We start from the raw sequence: 23,905 nt of genomic DNA on the forward strand, positions 1-23,905 counted from the left end.
AGAGCCTTTTTGCGCAATAATCGGACTCTGATCCAGAGGCAACAAGCATTTGCAATGCAATAGGTCTCGCATTTTTTAGAGTCAGAGCTATTTGCATTGTAAATGATAATGTCTTTTACCTATGTCTTTTGGTTTGGAGTGTAGTGGATCTATGAACAGAGACACAGATGCAACACTGTCTGGAGGACTGAGAATGGGGAATCACCACTGGGACCAGAAAAACTGCTGCAGCACTGTCTAGAGGACTAAGAATGGGGAATTACCACTGGGACCAGAGAAGCAGCTGCAGCACTGTCTAGAGGGCTAAGAATGGGGAATTACCACTGGGACCAGAGAAGCAGCTGCAGCACTGTCTAGAGGACTAAGAATGGGGAATTACCACTGGGACCAGAGAAGCAGCTGCAGCACTGTCTAGAGGAGTAAGAATGGGGAATTACCACTGGGACCAGAGAAACCGCTGCAGCACTGTCTAGAGGACTAAGAATGGGGAATTACCACTAGGACCAGAGAAGCAGCTGCAGCACTGTCTAGAGGACTAAGAATGGGGAATTACCACTGGGACCAGAGAAAGCGCTGCAGCACTGTCTAGAGGACTAAGAATGGGGAATTACCACTGGGACCAGAGAAGCAGCTGCAGCACTGTCTAGAGGACTAAGAATGGGGAATTACCACTGGGACCAGAGAAGCAGCTGCAGCACTGTCTAGAGGACTAAGAATGGGGAATTACCACTAGGACCAGAGAAGCAGCTGCAGCACTGTCTAGAGGACTAAGAATGGAGAATTACCACTGGGACCAGAGAAAGCGCTGCAGCACTGTCTAGAGGACTAAGAATGGGGAATTACCACTGGGACCAGAGAAGCAGCTGCAGCACTGTCTAGAGGACTAAGAATGGGGAATTACCACTGGGACCAGAGAAGCAGCTGCAGCACTGTCTAGAGGACTAAGGATGAAGAATTACCACTGAGAACAGAGACACAGCTACAGCACTCAGATACTGTTAAAACTTTTGAGCAAAGTTAAGTACAGGCCTGTAAACTGGCAGCAGACACGCAGCTATGTAACTTCTGCCGCACAAACTCATGTAACTAGGAGAACTGGCAGAAGAGACCTGGAGGAAACGAAGCGGTACCATTGTATTTACAAGGAAAGTGAATCGACCGGACCCAAAGACACCCAGATGGATGCAGGAAGGCATCACTCTAAGTCACAATGAACCAAAAAAGAACATAGGAGTTAAATCAAATGAAATGAAACAAAGCTTCATTCGATTTCCATCAGACCAATCATAAAAGCACAGCAATTCATTTGATCAAATTTCAATTCATAGGAGTTTAAACATGATATAGCCCCTTTCTATACATAGGACAAGTGCAGTCCAGAGATTGCTTATAGTAAAATTTGAAAGACATAATAGCTCTCCCTTTAGGATTGCAAAAAAGCTTTTCTTCTATGAAAAATTAAAAAAGTGTACTGCCTAACCTAAAGAGTTACAGACCTGTGGTATCATGTTACTCATGGGAGTATAATGTTTATAGTTTCTTCTAAAGCTTGACAAGTTGTGGGATTAGTGAAATGGAGTGGAATCGAGAAAATGCACCCCTCCCCGCCTATTTGCAACCCAGGACTGGGGTTTTTTAAATCAGTCTGCCAAGGCCGGTCAGCGTCACGGCCTGAAGTCACAAACCACAACACCAAGAATAGACCGCTGGCACGCGATGCTGCTGTGGAATGGAGAAGGGACCTGTCTTACGGGGATTCATTGTGAGCAGAACATGCGAAAATGCAAAGTATTTCCATGAGAAAATCTAGCTATAGAGAGCGATTTTTACAGTGTGTTTGTGGAAAATCTGATGGTTCCATTTCAAAAATGACTTTTTTTTAACAGTGAGCAGCAGTGAAGTGAGATAGGATTCCGGGCGATGGTGAGAAAACATGCAACTGGTGCCAATCGCAGGGGTGTGCGTGGGGCTAGGGGAGCAAGCAGGGGCACACACATTGCCAACAGCAATAGAGATGTTCCCATTAGCCTGCAAGGGCGCTCCCAGGGCCACATGCATAATGTTATTTTTCAATGGCGCTATAGCTATTAGAATGTGGTGACCCTGGGGGTTCACCATCTATCCACGCCTCACCTCGTCAACAGTGGTTTCTCTCAGTCTGGCTCTGTTCCTTTCCTTCACTCCTCTTCAGCACTGAAACTCCATTATCACATTTGAACTGTGTGCACCCCTGTGCAGAATTCCAGCTCACCTCTTGGCAATCATCCACAAGGCCAGTGACTTTCCTGGAGAGCGTTCACGAGCCCAAGTAGCTTCAGCCCCATCCAAGGCATGCGGAGATGTGATGAAAATGGTGGCCACTGCCACTGGGTGGAGTTGCCAGATTGCCCCACGTTGCACAACACCATGCATCCAATGCTGGGCTTGCATTTCAGAACCCCGATGCACTCTGGGAGTTGTAGTCTTTGGAACTAGTTGGATTAGCCTGCAATGAGCCCAGGGCTAGAAACATTGTGTCCTGTTGACATGAAACAGTTTTGCATCACTGCTACCACGTGGAGGAAACAAGTGGATTTTGGCATCAGCAAAATGTAACATATAAATTCATGTACATTTTAGAAGGGATTCTCTACAAGAAGGGCAGCACCCTTAGCCCTTAAAGTTTAGAGGGGCTGGTTCATATTGATTGCACAACTGCCGATGTAATTTAACGTGTAGATTTGCACTTTGTGGTAAGGGACACAATGGCATTTGCACTGTCTGACCAATGCAAACGTGAGACTTTGCCATTGGTCTATTCACGTGTCGGTGCAAATGTCAGTGCATTATTTCAAACACGGATATGTTGGTGCAAAACTGCACTAAACATTGCAAAGGCTCCTAGGGAAAGCCTGGAACCCCTGCCACCATTACATAAATTATATTTGACATTCAACGAGGCCTGGTGTTGATCGGTAGTAGCAGACAGTGTAGACATGTTAAGTGAAAGGACTTGGTCACTTTTACCTAGCTAGTTAGGGTCAAACTTTAAATTATATTCTTCTGACATTCAGGCCAAATCCTCTTCTTTCAGATAAAATACTAATTGCCATGCTTTTGGTGTTATTGAGCTGTGAGAGCCTTCTCTTTCAGTTACACTAATATGACCGAAAATGATACATTTGGCCACAGGATCTCCAAATATACACTTGTTATATAACTTTGTACACTACGATTGTGGTCGTTTTCACTCCTTAATTATTAAATGTAGAGTCATTTTATTCTGTTATTTAATTTACCAGGAACCTAGCTCCAGAGAGCAGTGGAGCACTTTGCAGAACATTCTTAGACAGGAGCACCGCAGTCGCGAGCTGGAAAATATAAGGAAGAGTGCAAGGCAAGGGGCCACTTTTATGCAATAAACAAAACGGACGCGAAGGCAGACAGGGTACGGAATCTACGTGATGGAAAAGAAGGTGGCAATGTGTTCGGGTCACTGTTGGCACACTGTGCGTTTTTTTCTACATCACAGATAATTGAGGCACAAGTGAGAGAAAAATAGCCTTGTAATCCAGAGACAATCTTAATTCTGACCCAGGAGTAGCAGTATAATGAACCTGCAGCCTTCACAGAATGAGGACTAGAGGGCATGAGCTTTAGCGACTTCCGATATGATTTTTTGGCAGCTGCAGCCTGGTCTGTGAAGTGTTGTGTGCGGGTATAGGAAGCGCGTGGGAGCTGCTTTTGCAGGCACAAAACAGCCAGCTGCCTGCTCTGAGGGTGCTGCAAAATGAAGTCACTAACAACTTTCCTTCAGGAAGTGGGTAAGAGCGCCCTAGGAAGTCAATGGGGGCCGGGGTTATGGATATTAGGCATCGTGGGACACCTGAAATGTGATGGCAGGCGCACTGGTGATACTGAAACGAATGCCATTGAGGCTGGTTTTGTTCTTGCACTGCCTGATGATACATAGGGTATCTGATTCGTTCTGTGCTGATTCCTCGGACTCGGGGACCTGCCCCAGATCAACAAACGGTGTCAGCACGATCTGTAGTGCACTTCTGGCCTGGTGCTGCGGCACGTCCATGCAGCTAAAATGAAAACATATTATTCACAACTGTAGAACAAGAAAATACCAGACAGGTCTGTGGTTGTGACCTACCAGATGACATCATGGTGTTCCAAGCCTATTCAGAAATGTTGCGTAGCTAGGAGCGAGCAAGCAGGAGTTGTGCTAACGCGCCGTACGCGTGCACATCTGCTGTCCCTCGAGCCGCCCTCGAGCCCCGCGGTACTCGTGCACATGTTTGTCCCCCTTCGGACTTAAAACCCACAACAATAGGTCTCGCCAAGGAGAGCAGCGCATGCGCTGTGTCACAAGGTGAGACCTAAAAAACTGCAAAGGAACAAGAGGAGAAAGATTAGATAAACAGTGAAAAAGGGAGAAAGGAGAGGCGGTTAACTTTAAAACCGGGCATCCTGCAGACACATACACACGCGCGCGCACAAAGGCGAATGAAAAAGAAAAACAAGGCGGAAGAGATGCGAGACACCGTGCGCGTGCACATCGCCTGTCCGTGCATCGCCTGTTCGGGCGCGTGCACATCTCCTGTCCCCCTTCGCTACAAAAATCGATGACAATAGATCTCGCCAAGCGAGCAGCTGCGCTGTATCGCTAGGCGAGACCTAATAAACTAGTGGCAGGCTACAGGGAGTGGTAATGGCAGCGCCGCACTGCTCACACCATGACTGAGCTCTCTACCGTGGATATTTTATTATCTCCATCAAACACGCGAGGGACCTGACCGGGACGGGCTCTAGAGTTGTTCCTCAGCAGCCAGAAGGACACCAGCCCCTCCTGTGCAGCTGTTGCTAAGTCACGAAATTGTGCCCGGGCCGTGTTTGCAGCGGTGGGAGTCGTTGTGTCGAGGTGCAGCCCATACAATTACTGCTCCTCGAGTCGACTCACAGAGTAAGTTGTGCCTCAGTGATGTATCTCGCTTTACTTCAAAGTGTACTTTACATTTTATTGATAGAGCTAGCACGCCGCCGATCCTATTACTTTCACTGCCAGCGACCTTAATTCAGCACAGCTCACGTGGTCAGTATCTGTGTAGTTGTAGTAGGTCTGTGACAGCAGCTTCTGAAAACAAATGTGTGTAGGGGCCTTTCCATTCATCTGGGCAGCGTGTGGGCTCTGCATTCACTTTACGTTACAATATGCAATTATTTCATAAAGTGTTGCAGAGGGCTGCTTGGGAATTGTTTAGCAGTGACCCTAGTGTATTTAAACCCGAACCCCTGTTGTTTTGCACATGATCTGCTTATCTCCACGACTGCGTTTTTGTCTAAACTATTGCATTTTATTTTCCAATGGCTGGTAGAATGCATTGTGGCGTCTTGAGGTCACCTAGAGTTCTGGAGTTCGTTTTCTTGTTACACCCAGTGCTGCCATCCCTACGGGAGTGTGCACGTGCCCTGCTCTCCACATGCCGCCTAACCGGCATACTGCTTGTAAGACCTGAATGCTTCTGTTTTTAGAAATGCCTAAAAGAAAAACCTTTTTTGAAAAGCAGTATGAAAACGGAAAAGGGAGAAATGCTCCCTTAAAAAATAAGCATTGGCATAGCCAATAGGTCTCATCTTTGGGACCTTATAAGTGTTTTGCCAGAGCTATTGGCTTTGCGAATGGGTTCAAGCTATGTTGTGGAGCAGTGTGGCTGCTGTGCAGCATGTTGAAAAGTTATAATAAAGTGTTATAAGCATTTTTGTTACCTTGAAGTGGTGCTGTGCTGGGGCTAAGTGAAGCTCAGGTGGTGCTGCTGCTGTAGTGGTGATGAGTGACACTGACTGATGCTGAGCAGATGCTGGGGAGGTGCTGTGACAGTGTTGCACTGATGCGGAGGTAATGCTGTGATGCTAACATGGTGCTGCGCTGGTGCTGAGTGATGCTGAGGTGGTGCTGAGTCAAGCTGAGGTGGTGGTGCTGTGATGGTGCTGAGTGATGCTGAGTCAAGCTGAGGTGGTGGTGCTGTGCTGGTGCTGAGTGATGCTGAGTCAAGCTGAGGTGGTGGTGCTGTGCTGGTGCTGAGTGATGCTGAGTCAAGCTGAGGTGGTGGTGCTGTGCTGGTCTATGACATTTATTTCCTGAAATTCCGTCTGCTTACGGTGTCTCAAACCCTCTGAAGATGACAAAGTGCAACACGTTGGCAGCCAAAACAATTAAATAAACATACATATAAATCAGCTTAAACACAACAGCACCATCATTAATTTATAGTAAATACAATTTTACAGCTTAAAATAACTACGGGGGAGCGGAGCAAAGAGAAAGAGCTGCAACAAAAAATGGCTTTTTAACACAAAAAGAGAAGTTCCTTGTTTTAAGTCAACAGCACTATAACATTCTGTGTGGTGCAACTGTAAGAGTATTGAACAACAGCCTATGAAAACAAATACACATTTGGACTGTTGAGATCTGGTTTGTGTTATATCCTGTGTCTCCTGGTTCCTTGCTGCTCAGCCTGTGTCAGTGTGATGTGATAGAATGTTCATGAGTGCATGGTTTTGGTTGAGTGACTTACATTGATATGTCTATCATGAAGTGTATGCAGAACACTGAGCTGGCTGGAAAGGTTAGTCTGCTTCAGCTCTCACATTCTGTTTATCTCCCAGAAACCTGATTTATGAGGGAGGTAATAAACAGAAAGAAACTTAGCCCGCTGGCAGCAACTGTTCTCATTATAATGGACCTGTGAATGATGAAAGGCTATGTGGACCAACCAGGATTCGTGTATGTTGCCATGAGGTGGGGAGCGAGGGGGGGGGGGCAAAGGTCAGATACTTAGATACCTTGCATCTTTACTCAAAACCCCTAAACTATTTGTTTGTGGATCGAGTCACCACATTGAGGTTGAAAACATATTTGACCAAATCAAAGTACAAATGACCCCTTCCTTTCGGAGGTCAACTTTCTTCAGGCTGCTGCTCTACTCTGCACTTAATTTGTGCAGGTGCTATACATAAGAGTCATGGAGGGGGCTTCTTTTTATGCATTTAGTCTTCGAGGGCAAGGGAGAGGAAGTACGAAGAATACAAAAGTAGTAAAACGGCGCTGACAAGGGGATAAAGCCGGGATGAAAAAGAACTTATACGAGTGATACATGGAGACAGGAAATGTAGGGTGGTGGAAGAAAGAAGCTGGACTGGGAAACCTCAGAATTCAGACTCCCGGCATTCATAGTGGGCCCCTCTAATAAACTGTAGACCCCGGCACTTACTTATTTACAAATTAAGCAGTGGCAATACCAGGAAGTAGATCTATAGGAGTGTTCCACTTCCTCGGTTCTATTCCAGACTCTTGCACCCACGTCACTGCCCTGCACCAGAAACAGAGAAATGTGCCCCACTGCCCACATTCAGAAAGGTCAAACATTGACGGAAGGTCAATGCTGCCCACTGATGTGCAACAGCACACTGTGTTCTCTTATATGCACTAGTCGAGAAAACCTTGCTCAACTGCTCTGATAGCTTGTATTCTAACATAAAGTGTTGCAATGTGTGTACTTCGTCATTTCTCAAACCCATATGGCGAGAAGCCAGTGTGGTTAGACGAAGACTGTTGAGGTCCGTGCGTAGGGCCAGATCAAGCGATTACGAATCATAACAGACTCAGAAATGTTCAAAAAGGATATACATTAGTGGTGCAGCTGTAGATGGGCGAATTAAACAAGGCTCGAGCTGAATGTCTGGCTCGGGTCGGGCCCTTCTGTTATGGAGCTGTCAAGCTGTAGTAGAGCCGAGCCAATTCAACTAAATAATTAAGTTTTTAAAAGACAAAACGGGTAATATGAAGACAGCTGGAAATTATATCCTAAAAGGAAAAATAAAAAATATATAATCCGGTGCTCTTTTTCTTAAACATTTTTTCATTGACATTTGGGTTTAAATGTTGAAAATGTCAGTGAACACCTAGGGGTTTCAAACCCTTGTCAGTTGTAGTAAGTGCTACATAAATGTGAATAGAAGCCACTGTCTGCAATTCATACATGTCCCACTGATGGTGTGAGCATAAAGCAAACTCTCTGGTTTGCCAATCCGCAAAGTTTTGCTAATCCGGTCAATTTTCTTCATTTGGGATGTGACACCGACTGGCACATTTTTATGGGTATCTCGGGGGATGTCAGTGGGTCTAACAGAGTGTCTTATCCCTTACACGTCACCTTGTACAATGGACAGCATCTTAGAAGCGCTTTCCATGCACTTTGCTCATGCGTTACAGCTACTTTTTTTTTGCAGCTTTGTATAGCGCACACTTGGTCAAAGGACATGAAAGTTACATTACACAGGGTCAGATTCATTTTTTTAGAAGATTACCCAAATTTCCCGGAATCACGGGATGTGTGGAGCTGACGCCGGGAGTCGAAACCTAATTCTCCAGTTCCAAAGTTGGCAGCTCTGGTTGTTAGGCCCCATCTCCTCTCCTAGTCGTTCTCTTTTCTGATTTAGCCCTTCTTTGTAATCAATCACGCAAACATCTTCACCTTGGAAGACACCCACCCCTCCAGCGTCAGAGTCCCATAACAAACAATTCAATATAACATATGTTTCCGCCTTAAACTAGGAAGAAAGGATTGTATATACAATGATCAAATTTCACAATGGGGTGATTTAGGCGATTTACAAATTATATTAACATAACACAATGTGTTAACAGGAAACCTTTGCTCAAATCCGGGCTTCTCCCTGTACGAACTGTTGATCTTATGCAAAACGGTTTAATTCACTGTAGCTCGTTTCCATGACTGTCCAATTAAGAGCACCTTTAAGTAAGTTGAGTCAGAATATGCACCATACAAACCCCCCATTCAGATACTGCTTCACACAATGCATATTTGACCCCGGTATAATAGGAACAATGGCCATATATATTTCAGAACTGACCCAAATCATGGCGCTTGGTTCACTCATGGAAACATCGCAGGGCGTGTTTGTGTGTGGAAGGGGGGTGCAAATAAACGTTCTTAAATTCATGTTAAAAAAGTTTAGATTAATTAGAAAGTTCAGTTTAAAAACGTCACTCAATGTAGTGATATAATCTTCTGTGCTCATTTGAAACAATAACTAGAGAAACTTCAGTTTTCATTTTAAGAGTGTTTATCATATGTGTACAGGACACGTTTTGCGTGGATTTCTTGGCTCGTTCACCTCCGGGAGGTCATGTTTTACAAATGCGGCGATGGTGCTTTCATTCACATCTTTGTCTAGGTAATAGTGTGTTTACTTCCCTCAGTTCTTTGGAGTTGTGTTTTGCACAGCCGGTTAGGAACTAGCGTGATGTCACCAGGCCGAATGCTATGTTTACACCTCAGGGCTAATGTGCATTTCTTTGGGTTTAGGGTGTATCCGTGTTGCCGTGGAGTTGGTGGAGGGTGTGGGGGAAAGGAAGGGTCTTGTGACTTTATAACTCGTGCTACGTGTTACAGGAATTCTGATCACACATATGTGGCAGGTGTTTGCTTTGGACATCTGGCTAGCTAAGGCTTTCCATGGCACTGGCTGCCTGGTGGCTTTCTATGGTGCATGATGTGGGCTGTGTCAGACGTCAAGTCCCCCCTCCAGCTCCGCACACAGAGTGGTCTTACCAGGTCCTGCGCCGCCCTGAAGGTGGCGTCCAGTAGCATGAGCTTCCAGGGCTAGCAGATGGTGTCCGGCAGCGGTGTGTAGACGTAGTAGGAGGCCAGAGAAATGCAGGCGGCCAGCACAGCGTGGCTGGTCTTCATCTTTGGAGTGCAGCGCTAGCCCGCGGGGCGACGGGCTTCAAGTACAAGTGGCGGCAAAGGTGAAAACGTTTGCCTTGCGGGAGCGAGCAGCGCCCGGAGCGATAATTGCTAACACATGGCGCCAAAACTCGCTCCCGCAAGGGAATCGTCAAAGCTGTGACGATTACAAAAGGTCTTTTTCCTAAGCAGCGCATGCACACTGTGTAGGCGAGACCTAAAAATCATGCTTGGACTAGTAACAGTTCACATTTAATGGTTCTAAAAATTATTTCTTAATTACCATGATTGGTCATCTGTGTGCAATTTCTATCTCCATGACAAGCCTGATTTATTAAATGGCTCCTCTCAGATCCCCTTCCTGTAACATTCATCTTAGAAAGGGGCAGTAGGTTGGTAACTTTGCAATTCAGGGGTTTTGCAGCAGCTTGGAAGTCTTTCCAAAGCTTATTAATGTTTTAAAAGGCTGAATTTCTGACATTTAGCTTTTTCCATGGACTTATCTGTGGTTTTATTTCAGGGGAAACATTTCTCTGTCACTGAGAACTGCAGTCATGCAGTCTGTCTCCGGCTAGTGCCCTTCCATTTCTGTTGCTTTGCTGCAGTTTGAAGACCTTGTAAGAGTTTCTTGATGCTCAAATGGGTGTCTTTTCTGATATTTATCTGTTTCCCTCATCTTCATTACTTGATTTTGTTCGCGAGAATGTGTCACTCATAGTCATTGAAATGTCACTCGTAATTACACTGACATTCTGAAAATGTCACATGTAGCAGTCTGAAACCTTGGCAGCTATGTGTGCGTCAAAGTATGTGTGCATTCCTTTGCAGATCACAAGCTGGGGGCGCGCCCTTTGGCTGTTCCCTTTCACTTGCGATTTGCAAGGGATGGAAATGCTCGCACTGTGATCTGTAACGGAGAGTTTCTAATATCATCTATTCCGCGCTTAAATCAACCAAGTGGTAGACTATATTCGTTCAGAATTACGTCTAAATTGCAATACTGAAAATGAACACTAGATGGAAACATAAGACCACTGCTCGTTTTGTGAAGCGTCCTAAGTAGTTATTTGACCCACATAATTTATACATTAATAATCCAACATTGGCACTGACTTCTACAAATGCAGCACCAGATGAATCCGCCATTTGCCCTCTTTATTCTACAGGGAAATCACATTTATTTCCGGAGGAAAAACCTTGTTGACTTTCTTTCCCGCTGACTTTTATGGAAATGGTCGATTGTAGTATGGATTATCGAGGAGTGATTATCGAGCACACAAAATACCGTGACCTCAATATCGAGAAGATAAGTAAGTGCACATAGGGAGTTATAGATAATTCCTCATCTATGTAGTTTGAAAACATATATATATATATATATATCCAAAAAAGGTGTCCCCTGTGAGAACGCACTTGGCAGGCAGGCGAATCCTGTACTTTCACCAGCATCCTTTATTTGTTAATGACCGGACATTGTTCTGCATGTTTAAAATCACCAGCCCTACGCGTTTCAGCGCCCCTGCGCCTTGGTCACGGGCTCATTGCAGTGTCTGCAGGCGGAGGAAAGGCAGGAAACGAGTCACTTACTTTAAGTAGTCTCAGGTGAGATTACACCCTCTGGTGGGAGTTACCCTCTGGTGGGAATTTCATGTCTCAGCATTCTGGGACTCGTGGTTTTCCTGCTTTTAAATTGAAGTCCTCCAGTGGTTTCCGCCTCAACAAACACACAGTTTTGCACATTGAATGCTCTCCAGTGAGCTAACAGCATAAAACTCCGGTTTTTCATTATTCAAACTGCTTGCCCTGCAACTTCAAACACAGCCAGTCTGTGTGAAACAGCCCGCATTTCATTCAGCGGGAGTGCAGTTCTCTCGGCCAGGACCGGCCGAATTAATTATCCAAAAAAGGTGTCCCCCTGTGAGAACGCACTTGGCAGGCAGGCGAATCCTGTACTTTCACCAGCATCCTTTATTTGTTAATGACCGGACATTGTTCTGCATGTTTAAAATCACCAGCCCTACGCGTTTCAGCGCCCCTGCGCCTTGGTCACGGGCTCATTGCAGTGTCTGCAGGCGGAGGAAACGCAGGAAACGAGTCACTTACTTTAAGTAGTCTCAGGTGAGATTACACCCTCTGGTGGGAGTTACCCTCTGGTGGGAATTTTTGGATAATTAATTCGGCCGGTCCTGGCCGAGAGAACTGCAGTCCCGCTGAATGAAATGCGGGCTGTTTCACACAGACTGGCTGTGTTTGAAGTTGCAGGGCAAGCAGTTTGAATAATGAAAAACCGGAGTTTTATGCTGTTAGCTCACTGGAGAGCATTCAATGTGCAAAACTGTGTGTTTGTTGAGGCGGAAACCACTGGAGGACTTCAATTTAAAAGCAGGAAAACCACGAGTCCCAGAATGCTGAGACATGAAATTCCCACCAGAGGGTAACTCCCACCAGAGGGTGTAATCTCACCTGAGACTACTTAAAGTAAGTGACTCGTTTCCTGCCTTTCCTCCGCCTGCAGACACTGCAATGAGCCCGTGACCAAGGCGCAGGGGCGCTGAAACGCGTAGGGCTGGTGATTTTAAACATGCAGAACAATGTCCGGTCATTAACAAATAAAGGATGCTGGTGAAAGTACAGGATTCGCCTGCCTGCCAAGTGCGTTCTCACAGGGGGACACCTTTTTTGGATATATATATATATATATATATATATATATATATATATATATATATATATACAGCTCCCAGAAAGGGAAAATCAGGGTCGCACTCCGTAGTTCTGATACAAAGCTTTTATTTTCAGTTCGCCCCAAGCAAAGAAATCCACAGAAATCAACGCGTTTGAGGAATGAAGTGTACTATGAGAAATTGAAATCAAACCCAACAGATGAAATTAAAATACATGTAGATCAAAAATTATCAACATGGGCTCAGACGAAATTGTTGGATGAGGATGAGGTTAAATATTTGACGGTTCAATTTCCTGTAACTGCGACTATTTATTTCCTTCCAAAACTTCATAAGGATTCGAAGAGGCCACCAGGGAGACCTATTTTATCCACTAAAGGAACCCTTTTGGAACCAATATCTAATTATATTGATTTTTTTATGGCACCTTTTGTTTACAATCTGAGTTCATATATAAAGGATACTACCAATCTTCTGAGAAACTTACAGGACACCCCTTGGCAGGATAGTTATCTCCTCATTACCATGGATGTCATCTCCCTGTACACTAACATTGAGAACGAGATGGGAATGAAAGCAGTAGAATTTTTCCTAAAAGAAAGAAATATTCACTACAGTGATCATAACAAAATGTTGCTGCAAATAATATCCTTATGTCTCACGAAAAATATATTCGTATTTGGGGAGGAGATCTACCGCCAGAACATGGGTACGGCTATGGGTTTTTCCTTCAGCCCTAACTATGCCTGCCTAGTAATGGGTTGGTGGGAGAAAGAAGTAGCCTGGCACCCTCAGCATGATCAATATGTCAATAAAATTGTCCTGTGGAACCGCTTTATTGATGACCTGCTCCTAATTTGGGACGGAACCAAAGCGGAATTTGATAATCATTTCCTTATTTTGAACTCAAGTATGGCAAAATTGAAATTCACTTGCGAGATAAGCAAAGAGAAAGTGATATTTCTGGACACGGAAATATACATTAAGAATGGTCAAATTAAGACAACTTTGTATCGTAAAGCTACAGCCACAAATGCGACATTGTTGGCAACTAGCTTTCACCAACCATCACTCATTGCGAGTATCCGTATGGTGAATTCTTGAGGATCCGACGGATCTGCACGGAACAAGAGGAGTGGAGAAACCAGAGTTTACAGACAGCAAGGAGATTTGAGCTGCGAAAATATAATAAAGCATTGGTCAAAAGGTGTTGGGAACGGGTGAATGATAAATCAAGAGAGGAATGCTTGAAGCCCAAACAAGAGATCAAACCTGATGTTGTACCCATAAGAATGATTATGGATTTTTCGAATGACGCTAAAAAAATAAGCAAAATCATCAGAAAAAATTGGAAATTGTTACAAATGGATGAAACTGTAAGCAAAATCATTGGCAATCATCCTTTAATCACATATCGCAGAGCTCGGAACCTTAAAGATAGACTGATCAACAGCCATTTCCAAGGTAAAAAGAATGCAAGTTGGTTGAAAACCAATGGTTTCATCAAATGCCGGAAGTGCAAAGTTTGTGAAATTGCCAAACCCACTACAGAGTTTAGTCTAGCAAATGGAAAAACCTGGCGAATTAAACAGCTCATTTCGTGCAGAAGCCAATTCACAATTTATGTTATTGAGTGCCCGTGTAAATTAAAATATGTGAGCAGCACTATTTGTGATTTAAAAATCGGATTTTGGAACACACACGGGCTGTAACAAACAATGACACTACGAACGCTGTTGCTAGACATATGGGGCAGGCTCACACAAATAATTGGAAGCTTTTAAAATTCTACGGCATTGAATCAATTCCCTTGTCCATCAGAGGTGGCAACAGAGAGAGAATTTTACGGCAAAAGGAATCTCGCTATATCATCAAAATGAGGACATTAACACCGTATGGCCTGAATCAAAGCGAGGAATTGTACAGCCACCTGTGATTGGAACTATGATTGACTTTTGCTGCTTTTGTATTTTGCTGTTTCAGTGATATAAGGTTTGAGGGACATATCTTTGATGAATAGAATTGCCTGATTTTTAGGATTGTTGGTCTGATTCGTATTCTTATCCTAACGTTTATTTTTGGTGAAATTTGATATTCTTACGTATTCTTGGATTCTTTCTTCTTTTTTGCATGATACAACAAGGTTACCACAAAGGCACTAGGTATCAGAACCAATTTTTAAGCCTGGTCCGAATGCTATGTGTTCACACCCCACTGGAGGGGTTTCATTGTTATATTAAAACATGCAAATAACATGTATATAATGAAGAGGGTGGTAGCCTGCAAAGGTGATTATTTAACTCCTGTGCTAATTTAGAATATAATTGCATGGGGATCAGGTAAATTTGATAATACAGCCTCCTAAAATGTGCTAGCGGGCAAATTACCCGCATTATGGTGCCATGATTAATTCATGCAAATGAATTCGGACAATACAGTTGGTTTAATTTACTTTAATTATAGAGAAATGTGGGATTTCACAAATTAAGGAGGTGGATGAACAAACATATGTTATGTTTGATGAATTATATGCAATTGAAGAAAAATTTTATTTTTGTGTAAACTACATCTCCCACAATGCACACATCCTCACGAGACAGGAAGTGGGGTGTGTCCTAGGAATGCCGGTACTTATGTGAGGTCCATTGTGATAAGCAGTGTCGTGATCAAGGTCTTGTGGCAAGACCGAAACGCGTTGATTTCTGTGGATTTCTTTGCTTGGGGCGAACTGAAAATAAAAGCTTTGTATCAGAACTAGGGAGTGCGATCCTGATTTTCCCTTTCTGGGAGTTGTGGATATATGGTAACGGTCTGGCTCGACCGTCAGGATACCGCACTGGTGTGCAGCGCCATTGCCGGCCGACGAACGGAGCCAAAGTGGTGATATATATATATATATATATTCACTGAAAAAACCATGGGTTTCACACACGTTATAGTTAGGAATTTTCATTTTAAAAACCTTGCAAATTCACTGAAAAAACCATAGGTTTCACAGACGTTATAGTTAGCTGGACATTTCACTCGTAAAAAACCAATGAAATTAAGCTAACTATAACTATAACTCGCGCACCCGCAATCCACTGCTGATGACGTCACATATAACATCACTCATGACATGGTCACTGACATCACTCATGACATCACTGATGACATCTCAAATGACATCACTGATGACATCACTGATGACATCATCCTTGTGATAGAGTGGCAGACCTCCTCTCACCCTAATATAACCTTTGATACACACATTCAAAAATAGAGACTAAAATTTTCAAAACAATGGACCTACCAATATCAGTTACAACAACCTATTCAGTAATTTTAAGATCCACATACACATCCACTCATTCACCAACAGTCCTATACAGTCACTCATACATGTACTTACTCATATGTGCTCATACACCTGTACATCCTGTTACACAATGCCACTCATCCGTTGAGTTACTCACACACATAGTCACTCATGCTAATAAAGAATCAAACATCCATTTATTTGCATAAACAGCTATACACACACCACCACACTTACTTCTACGGAAACTTACACATACTTAGTCTTTTAAACAATCACTTATAGAAACACATACTTATTCATACAGGAACTCTTTCAATCACTCACTCTCACATATACTCACTTATATACACCAATAGTCACATATACTAGTTTAAAACATATGTAGTTACTCATAAAGACACTATTGAGACAGTCTATCACTCACTAACACACCCATACACACACTCATCCACCCATACAGTCCTGCACACATGCTGTCTTCAACACATACAAACAGTCAGTCACTCATTCATGCACCTATGCACTACGTAATACCCCCCACCGAACCATGCAGACACTCAGACTGATACTCAAAAAACCAACTAATAACCTATATGGACACTCATGTAGCTACTCACCAACCCATGCAGCCACTTATACACAAAGTGAGAGACTGATACAGATATTTACATATTTAAACATTACTCACTAAGCCATGTATTCACTATGATAAACTTAATCAGTCAGTTACACAATCAATTTTTAAAAAACAAATCATCCATTTAGACACTTATATACCCATTTATTCTTCCATCGACCTTGACATATACATATTTAAAACATATTTAATTTTCAGAAAAACACACATTCACTGGATGATGTCATCAGTGATGTCATCAGTGATGTCATTTGAGTTGTCATCAGTGATGTCATGAGTGATGTCAGTGACCATGTCATGAGTGATGTTATATGTGACGTCATCAGCAGTGGATTGCGGGTGCGCGAGTTATAGTTATCTTAACTAACTATAACGGGGAAATTTCATTGGTTTTTTATGAGTGAAATGTCCAGCTAACTATAACGTCTGTGAAACCTATGGTTTTTTCAGTGAATTTGCAAGGTTTTTAAAATGAAAATTCCTAACTATAACGTGTGTGAAACCCATGGTTTTTTCAGTGAATTTGTATGGTTTTTTAAATGCTAATTCTTATATTTAACATGAGTGATTTTTTTTTTTTTGCAAGGTTTTTTACATCTTTTTATTTTTACTTTATATTCTCTTGTAAAATTAAAAAAATTCTGCAATATATATTTTTTTCACCTTTTTTTTTTAACCAAACAGGTAAGATATATTAGTATAACATAGTGATTCTTTTTTTCCAATTTTTTTTTTTTTTTTTTACGTACACGTACGGTAAGCTTACCGTAAGCGCACGTTTTGCTTTATGTACGTAATATTTCTACTCTGTTTGCGTATGGTTACGCAATTTACGTAGACGTGCGTACTGCGTACGCGGCGCGTAAGCGCATACGTTACACGCGTACGTTACGCGGAAGTGTTGGGGCGTGCCTGTTATGCGCATGCGCGCGTGTGCGTGTCTTTTATACGCGCATGCGTACTTTTACCGTAAGCGCTCCGTAAGCGCTCCGTAAGCGTAACGTACGCGCACGGTGGGTCATGTGATCAAGAAACAACACTTTTGATTGGTTTAAACTACTTTCAGTTCTAGAACTCTCCTACACCACACCCATTCCCCTCATTTCTGCTTGTGATCCCTTAGGAGAAGGAGCTGAGTTGTCTTTGGGATACAATGGCAGACCAGCAGTCCTCTTCTTCGAGTGAGGCTAGCAGCACCACCATCAGGCAGAGAAGGAGGAAACAAAAGAGCTCTTTTATATGGGAGTATTTTACGTTTCCAGAGGGCGAGAAAAAGGTAAATGCTCCTTTAGTGACTTGCAAGCTTTGCCAGCGTGTACTATCTAGAGGTAATCCTAACAAGAAGTATTCCTTCGGGAATCACACTATGTTAAGACACCTTCAGGATGTACACCCTAGGACAAATGCTCGACATACTGGAGCAAACCCTTCAGTTAGTCGACCGAGCACATCCACAGCAGCTCAGCCGAGTACATCTTCGGCAGCTCAGCTGAGCCCTTCATCTGTGGGGGGAGAATCACCTTTTTCTGGTCCTCTGGAAACTAACCCTCGATTTGCGAGGGTTACAATGCGGTGCTCAAATTGTCATGGTCTAATTGTTCGTGGGGAGACCAGTGTTCCCCTAATTAACAACAGAATAGACCAGCACATTTGTCCTACCAGCTAATATTCCCATTCTTTCTTTCCTCTGTCCCTGTATGAACACAACGGCTCTTTTAAGAGCCAACCTTACCTTTCAACTTTTTTATTTTTTTTTAAAAATCTTTTTTATCTTTTTTTTTTACCGTACGCGTACGGTATAAGCGTATTTTTTTTTTTTTTTTAAAACACAAAAAAAAAATTACCACATTACAAGGTCCTTGAGGGATTATAACGAAAAACTGAAAAACTGACTGAGGAGAAGTGGAAAAAAGGGACCATGAAATTTCTGACTTACCTGACCCACCCAAAAAATTAAATATCAATTAAAATTGTATTTAAATTGCTAGAAAAATGGTTTAATTTTTCGAAAATTTTCTTTCTCAATCTGAAAAAAAAAAGAAAAAAGTATTAATATTTAATAAAACATTTTATAATACAGTACACGTATTTACATATTTTCCAAAAACAATTTTTTTGCCATTTTTTTTCTGTTTTCAGAATATATTGCATTTCACTATAAATCGTGAAAGCAATTGCATTCATCACTTAACAGCGGGCAAAAAAAAAATAACAATCTCAAAGATTGTTTTAAAAAAGCCCAGAATCTCTTCTCACTTAAACATAACATTATAGAAATGCAAAATATTCAATAAAAATATCATCTAATAACAATAACTATTTCTAAAAAATACCGTCTGACAATTTTGTTACAGAAGCATAATCACAAAAATAATATATCTCAAATAACTCCACAATACATCTGGTTACCTTTCCTTTAGGCCAAATGGTAATTTTAAAATTCATTTTTGATTAAATTTCCAATGGTAATCCAATAAAATTCCAAAATTTGATCTGTACAGATGTTACCAATTCTCTCTAAAATTTTGGTTTCCGAAAGATTAATTAGGAATTAAATAAGTCCACAATACAATTGGTTACCTTTCCTTTAGGCCAAATGGTAATTTTAAAAATCTTTTTATTAGAAAATTCCAATGGTAATCCAATAAGATGGTAAAATTGATTTGTACAGATGTTGCCAATTCTCTCTAAAATTTAGGTTTCAGGAAGATTAGATAGGAATTTGCTAAATCAAAAGGCAAACGTTGCTTAAAAACCAATTGACAATCATTACACATTGTCCAGCCTTTTTCACATTTTAGATAAACTGTGTAATGACCAGAAGTTACAGTAGGTCCATCATGGAAAATTATTGCAACTGTTACAAAAGTTTTTCCTGAAATTGATAATTGCTGTCCTGTAAACTTCTTTATTAAAGTATCCAATTTTGAACCATCAGCTCTACATCGTTGCATCATTAAAATTACATTCTGTCCGTATTCCTTTAAAATTAACGTTGAAAACATGTCAGATTTACATTCACCGCATTCCATGCTATGATCAGCATCTTTAACTAATTTAGTAAAAGTGACTGATTTACTCTCTGGCAATGTTAAATAAATAAACCTTTCAGAATCAACATTAGAACCACATGCATTGAAACAGTTTTCACAACTATGTTCCCATTTATAAGAGAGACCAAACATATTTTCTATTTGTACCCCTTCTTCTTCCAGTACCTGAAGAAAATACATCAAGAATTCCTGTGCATCTTGCTGTACATTTTGAGAAAACTGTGTACATCCTGAACATACATCTAAAAGTTTTCTAATTTCAGTAGAACTTTCTATTTTAGTTTTATCAATACTCAGCTTTTGAAAAAGGAGACTCAGCACAGAACAGAATCTTTTTCCCTGATTTACTATTATCTGCTCTTGCAAACTTTCAAGATAAAATACAACATTCAGCACTACATTAGCGTAGCAGTTGACACCAGAGCTATTTTCAAAATGACAACCAACAACCTCTTCAACATTGTCCTTTTTCTTTTAGCTTGCAATTACATCACTCTTCTTTTGTTTTCTCTTCTCTACATCCTCATTACAGATATTCTCAATTCTCCTTTTACGAGAAACAACACGTTTTTCCAACACAGGATACTGACCTAAATGAGGAGCATAGGTTCTTCTTAATCTATTATACTCCTTTACACAATTTGCATCAGCACTAACTTTTGAGTCATCAAAGTCTATCATGAATAAACCAGATAATGTTTTCACTCGTGACAAAGCAACATAAGCCATACCTTCTTTGAACACAGTTGAACCAATGTTCACAAAAGCACAATCTACAGTTAATCCTTGAGACTTGTGAATAGTTACAGCATATGCTAGAGAAAACGGAAACTGCTTCGTGCGTACATATAAGTCTTTCACAACCAAAAAACTGACTGAACAACGACAAATGTCTTTAACCTCTTCAATCTGATCAAACTTTATTTTTAAAAATTCTATCCCATCATTTTTCTGGTAGTTCACAAAACCCACAACTTTACCCATAGCTCCATTCACTAAACCTTTTTCAACATCCAAATTTCTCCTTAAAAATACTCTACAGTTCATGCAAACATATAGATTTTTTTCTAATCCAGCTGTTTTCGAAAAAAAATTCTCTAGAGAATCCAATTTTTTTCTTAGTTCGCCTGTTAATGTAATTGTAATTCTTTCATGCTGAATTTTGTCCACTGCTTCCAATTTCTTAATCTCTTCCTTTTCCAATTTCAAAAGTTCCTCATTGAATATTGAGCATTCACGTAGAGTTGGCATTAAGCAGATTACACTTTTCTTTTCTGCAATGTTCTTGTATATTTTCTCTGCAACTATTTCTTCCTTTGGGAATAAATTATGTAGCAACCGACTCTGTAATGCTTTCCTGCCAACTTCAGTGAGTAGTCCAATTCTGATATCTTTCAGAATACTTGCATAATCTTCATCGTTTGCTTGCCTCATATTAGTAGTAAGTTCCTTGTACTCAAAGAAGGACCAAATATTTGCATTACCAATGCTTCCCAATGACTTCTTTGTGTCTTCATGTGTCACAGTATTAAACACTGGTTGTCCTTTAACTGGAGTAAGCTGTAGAAGATCCCCAAAAACTATGACATGTTTTCCACCAAATAACATGTCATAGTCTCTCCTTAGAATTTGCTGCATTCTTAAATGCACAAAGGCAAGCATTAAGTTTGATACCATGCTCACCTCATCAATAATGAGAACTTGCATCTTCTTCAACACTCTTGACACTTCGAAGCATGCTTCTCCTGTTAGCTTGTGGTATTCTATTTTGTTCTCATGCTCCACTGGTAACATTAGCAAACGATGTAAGGTAATTCCTTTTATGTTATATGCTGCTAACCCAGTTGGAGCAGTAACAACACAAGACAAAGTTGAATCCGTTTTTTGCTGTAGGTAGCTTCTGATGACTTTTATTAAGAAACTTTTTCCAGTTCCAGCTTGTCCGCTCACATACATCCTGATTGGTTCAAATGATGTGCATGAGCACTCTTTTTTTTCATGTAGTAATCCATGATCAATTTTGTTTCTGATCTCTTCATAAATTTGTTGCTGTTCTTCATTCAGTTGTTCTTCCAAATTTGGTAAGTCTATTAATTCTTCTTGAGCTTGATTCATAGCCGTTTCCACTTCAGTCATGGCTATTGCAGCTTCATTTTCTACGATTGGTTGTCCAAGGGGATCTTGACTGAGCGTTCCTGAACTTTGGCTGTTTTGAGAACTGTCTCTAGCTACTTCAGCTGCAATTGTAGCTTCCTGTTCAATTTCTTCATTTAACATTTGGACATAATTTGTGAAAGTACTGCATTCAATCGTATCTTTACATGCATTAAATGAGTCCTCATAGCTCTGGAATTCTCCAAGTAGTTCATCCTCTGAACGCCATGGTTTGAACAGCTGTAAAAGTGCCAAGTAGTAAAATTCCTTTTTGTCAGTAGTGTCGCAACTCAGCTTCCGGTGATTTATCAAACTTCCTTTTGTTTGCTTCACCAAACATCCTTCCTCACCACTGACTTTATATTTTCCATTGTTGATGTCTTCTGTGGCATTCCGTTTAAAAATGAAGTTCTGCAGCACTTCATAGAGACACATGTTTTCAAGGTGATGACTTCTTTTTGGGTAATATGTGTCCAACATGTTTGTTTTCAAAATATCTGTACTTTCTGGGTCGTTTTCGGCCAAATATTCAATTTCTCCAACAGATTTCAGTACCCGATTTCGCATTCCTGCAAGGCCTAAACTGACCCAAATTATTCTTCTGGATTTCGAGTAAAGACTTGCAGATGATAACCTATCTGAACATTCGTAGGATCCAATTTCTCGATGCGTTAACATCTTCAAACTAAAACTGTACAGCTTCTTTCTGACAGTCTTCTCGTGAGAAATCTCTTCCCACATTTCCTTCAATTCCGTTTTCTCAGATTTAGTAATGTACGATGTGACATACCGAGCAACAGCAATAGAATTGTCAGCTACATACTGTATATCCATGTTAGCATTCCACATGGATAAAATGACTGGGTTGTAGTCATTTATATATTTTGACTCTTCTTTTCTTTTTAGGTTGTAGGTATTCTTAGGTGATTTTCTTGTAATAGTATGTCTCACAGCTGACATAAAACTGTTTACTCTTCCTTTTGAAAGAACAGGTCTAGGAAATCCAAATCGACATTTAGTGTAGAATTTATCTTTGCTCTTGTACTTCCGTCGACAGTATTTTCCACACCGATGACTTTGGAAACGTAAAACTTGCTCCTTTAACTTTTTCTCTTCTGTGCTTTTTGGTATAGCACATGTTGCATATTCTTCGATGAAACTTAAAACAGCATCATCAGATTCTGTTCCAAATTTTGGGGCATCCTTGATCCACAACAGCATATGAATATGAGGAGCACCTCTTGCTTGGTACTCTTTTCTCCAAAAGAAATCCACAACTTCTCCAAGAGGTGGATTTTTTTTATTGCAGATGAAGCACATCATAGCCTCAAATCTATGATTGAAATATCTGCAAACATTAACCGGATCCAATGCGCACAATTCTCCTGCTGTCTTGTATTCGATGTTTTTAATGTTTGAATTTGCCTCTCGAAGAAAATCCAGTAAATCATCCCAAGCGTACTCGGCACAGCTTATGGTAAGGAACCATGTTGGAGTTCCCAAATTCCGTAACATACTTTTCAATTCTCCATGGCGTCGGTACCAATATTCATTTGTCCCACGCTGGCAAGCCATCAGATTGATCAATTGAGATTCCAAATGATCATCTCGCTGCTGCACTTTATTCATAAAATCCTTAGCAGACACATTATGTAGATGTACTCCACTTTTTAAAATGTGATTTACTGCATAGGATAGTGCTGACAAGTCACTTTCAAATAACAGATGGAACAAATAAGGAATACTTTGTCGAAATCTGGGATCTTGTGCATATAATCTTGTAGTCCGATACTCAGAAGCAGGAATCTGTTCTGGGCGTTCATCGTATCGTCCACCTTCTCCTTTAGGAAACAGCTGGGGAAAACAACGAGCTTCCAAGCTCTGCTCCCATACACTCACGGGAGTTCCTTTGGCTTTTTTCATCTGAAACAGATCAATACTATCTGCCATAACTTCTTTTGAATGAAGAGGATGTATGCTGAAATGTTCATAAATTTCTTCTTCTTTTGACTTGTCCACCTTTTCAATTTGCCCAGTTGGTGTTTCTGTGGCTCCACTTAAATCTTCTTCATCTTCATCCATATAAATTGATTCATACCATTTATTATTTTTTTTCAAATAAAAATTTGCTCTTTGTACTTTCCGTACATCCACCAGCTCCTGCCAAATTTTCTTGTTCTTTGTAGGTACACCATTAACCATTATAACTAATGGTTCAGTTTCCAAAGTATCTGCATCAATAGTTTCCATATTTTTTTTCAAATCCAATGGCAAATAGACAACTCTACCTTTTAAACCTCTCTGTATATCTGAAGGAG

At 41.2% G+C, this 23,905-nt stretch overlaps 1 long non-coding RNA gene across 1 annotated transcript in view; it reads right to left on the reverse strand.

Annotated features, from left to right (window-relative positions):
- LOC146829497 (uncharacterized) overlaps positions 1-11,823 on the reverse strand; it is a 195,102-nt gene extending 183,279 nt beyond the window's left edge. The window contains exon 1 of the long non-coding RNA XR_014961999.1: positions 11,346-11,823. This is a non-coding gene — a long non-coding RNA (uncharacterized LOC146829497). The remainder of the gene's footprint in view (positions 1-11,345) is intronic.
- Positions 11,824-23,905: the final 12,082 nt, after the last annotated feature.

Source organism: Triturus cristatus, chromosome 5_2, assembly GCF_964204655.1.
Source record: "Triturus cristatus chromosome 5_2, aTriCri1.1, whole genome shotgun sequence".
NCBI classification, from domain to species: domain Eukaryota; kingdom Metazoa; phylum Chordata; class Amphibia; order Caudata; family Salamandridae; genus Triturus; species Triturus cristatus.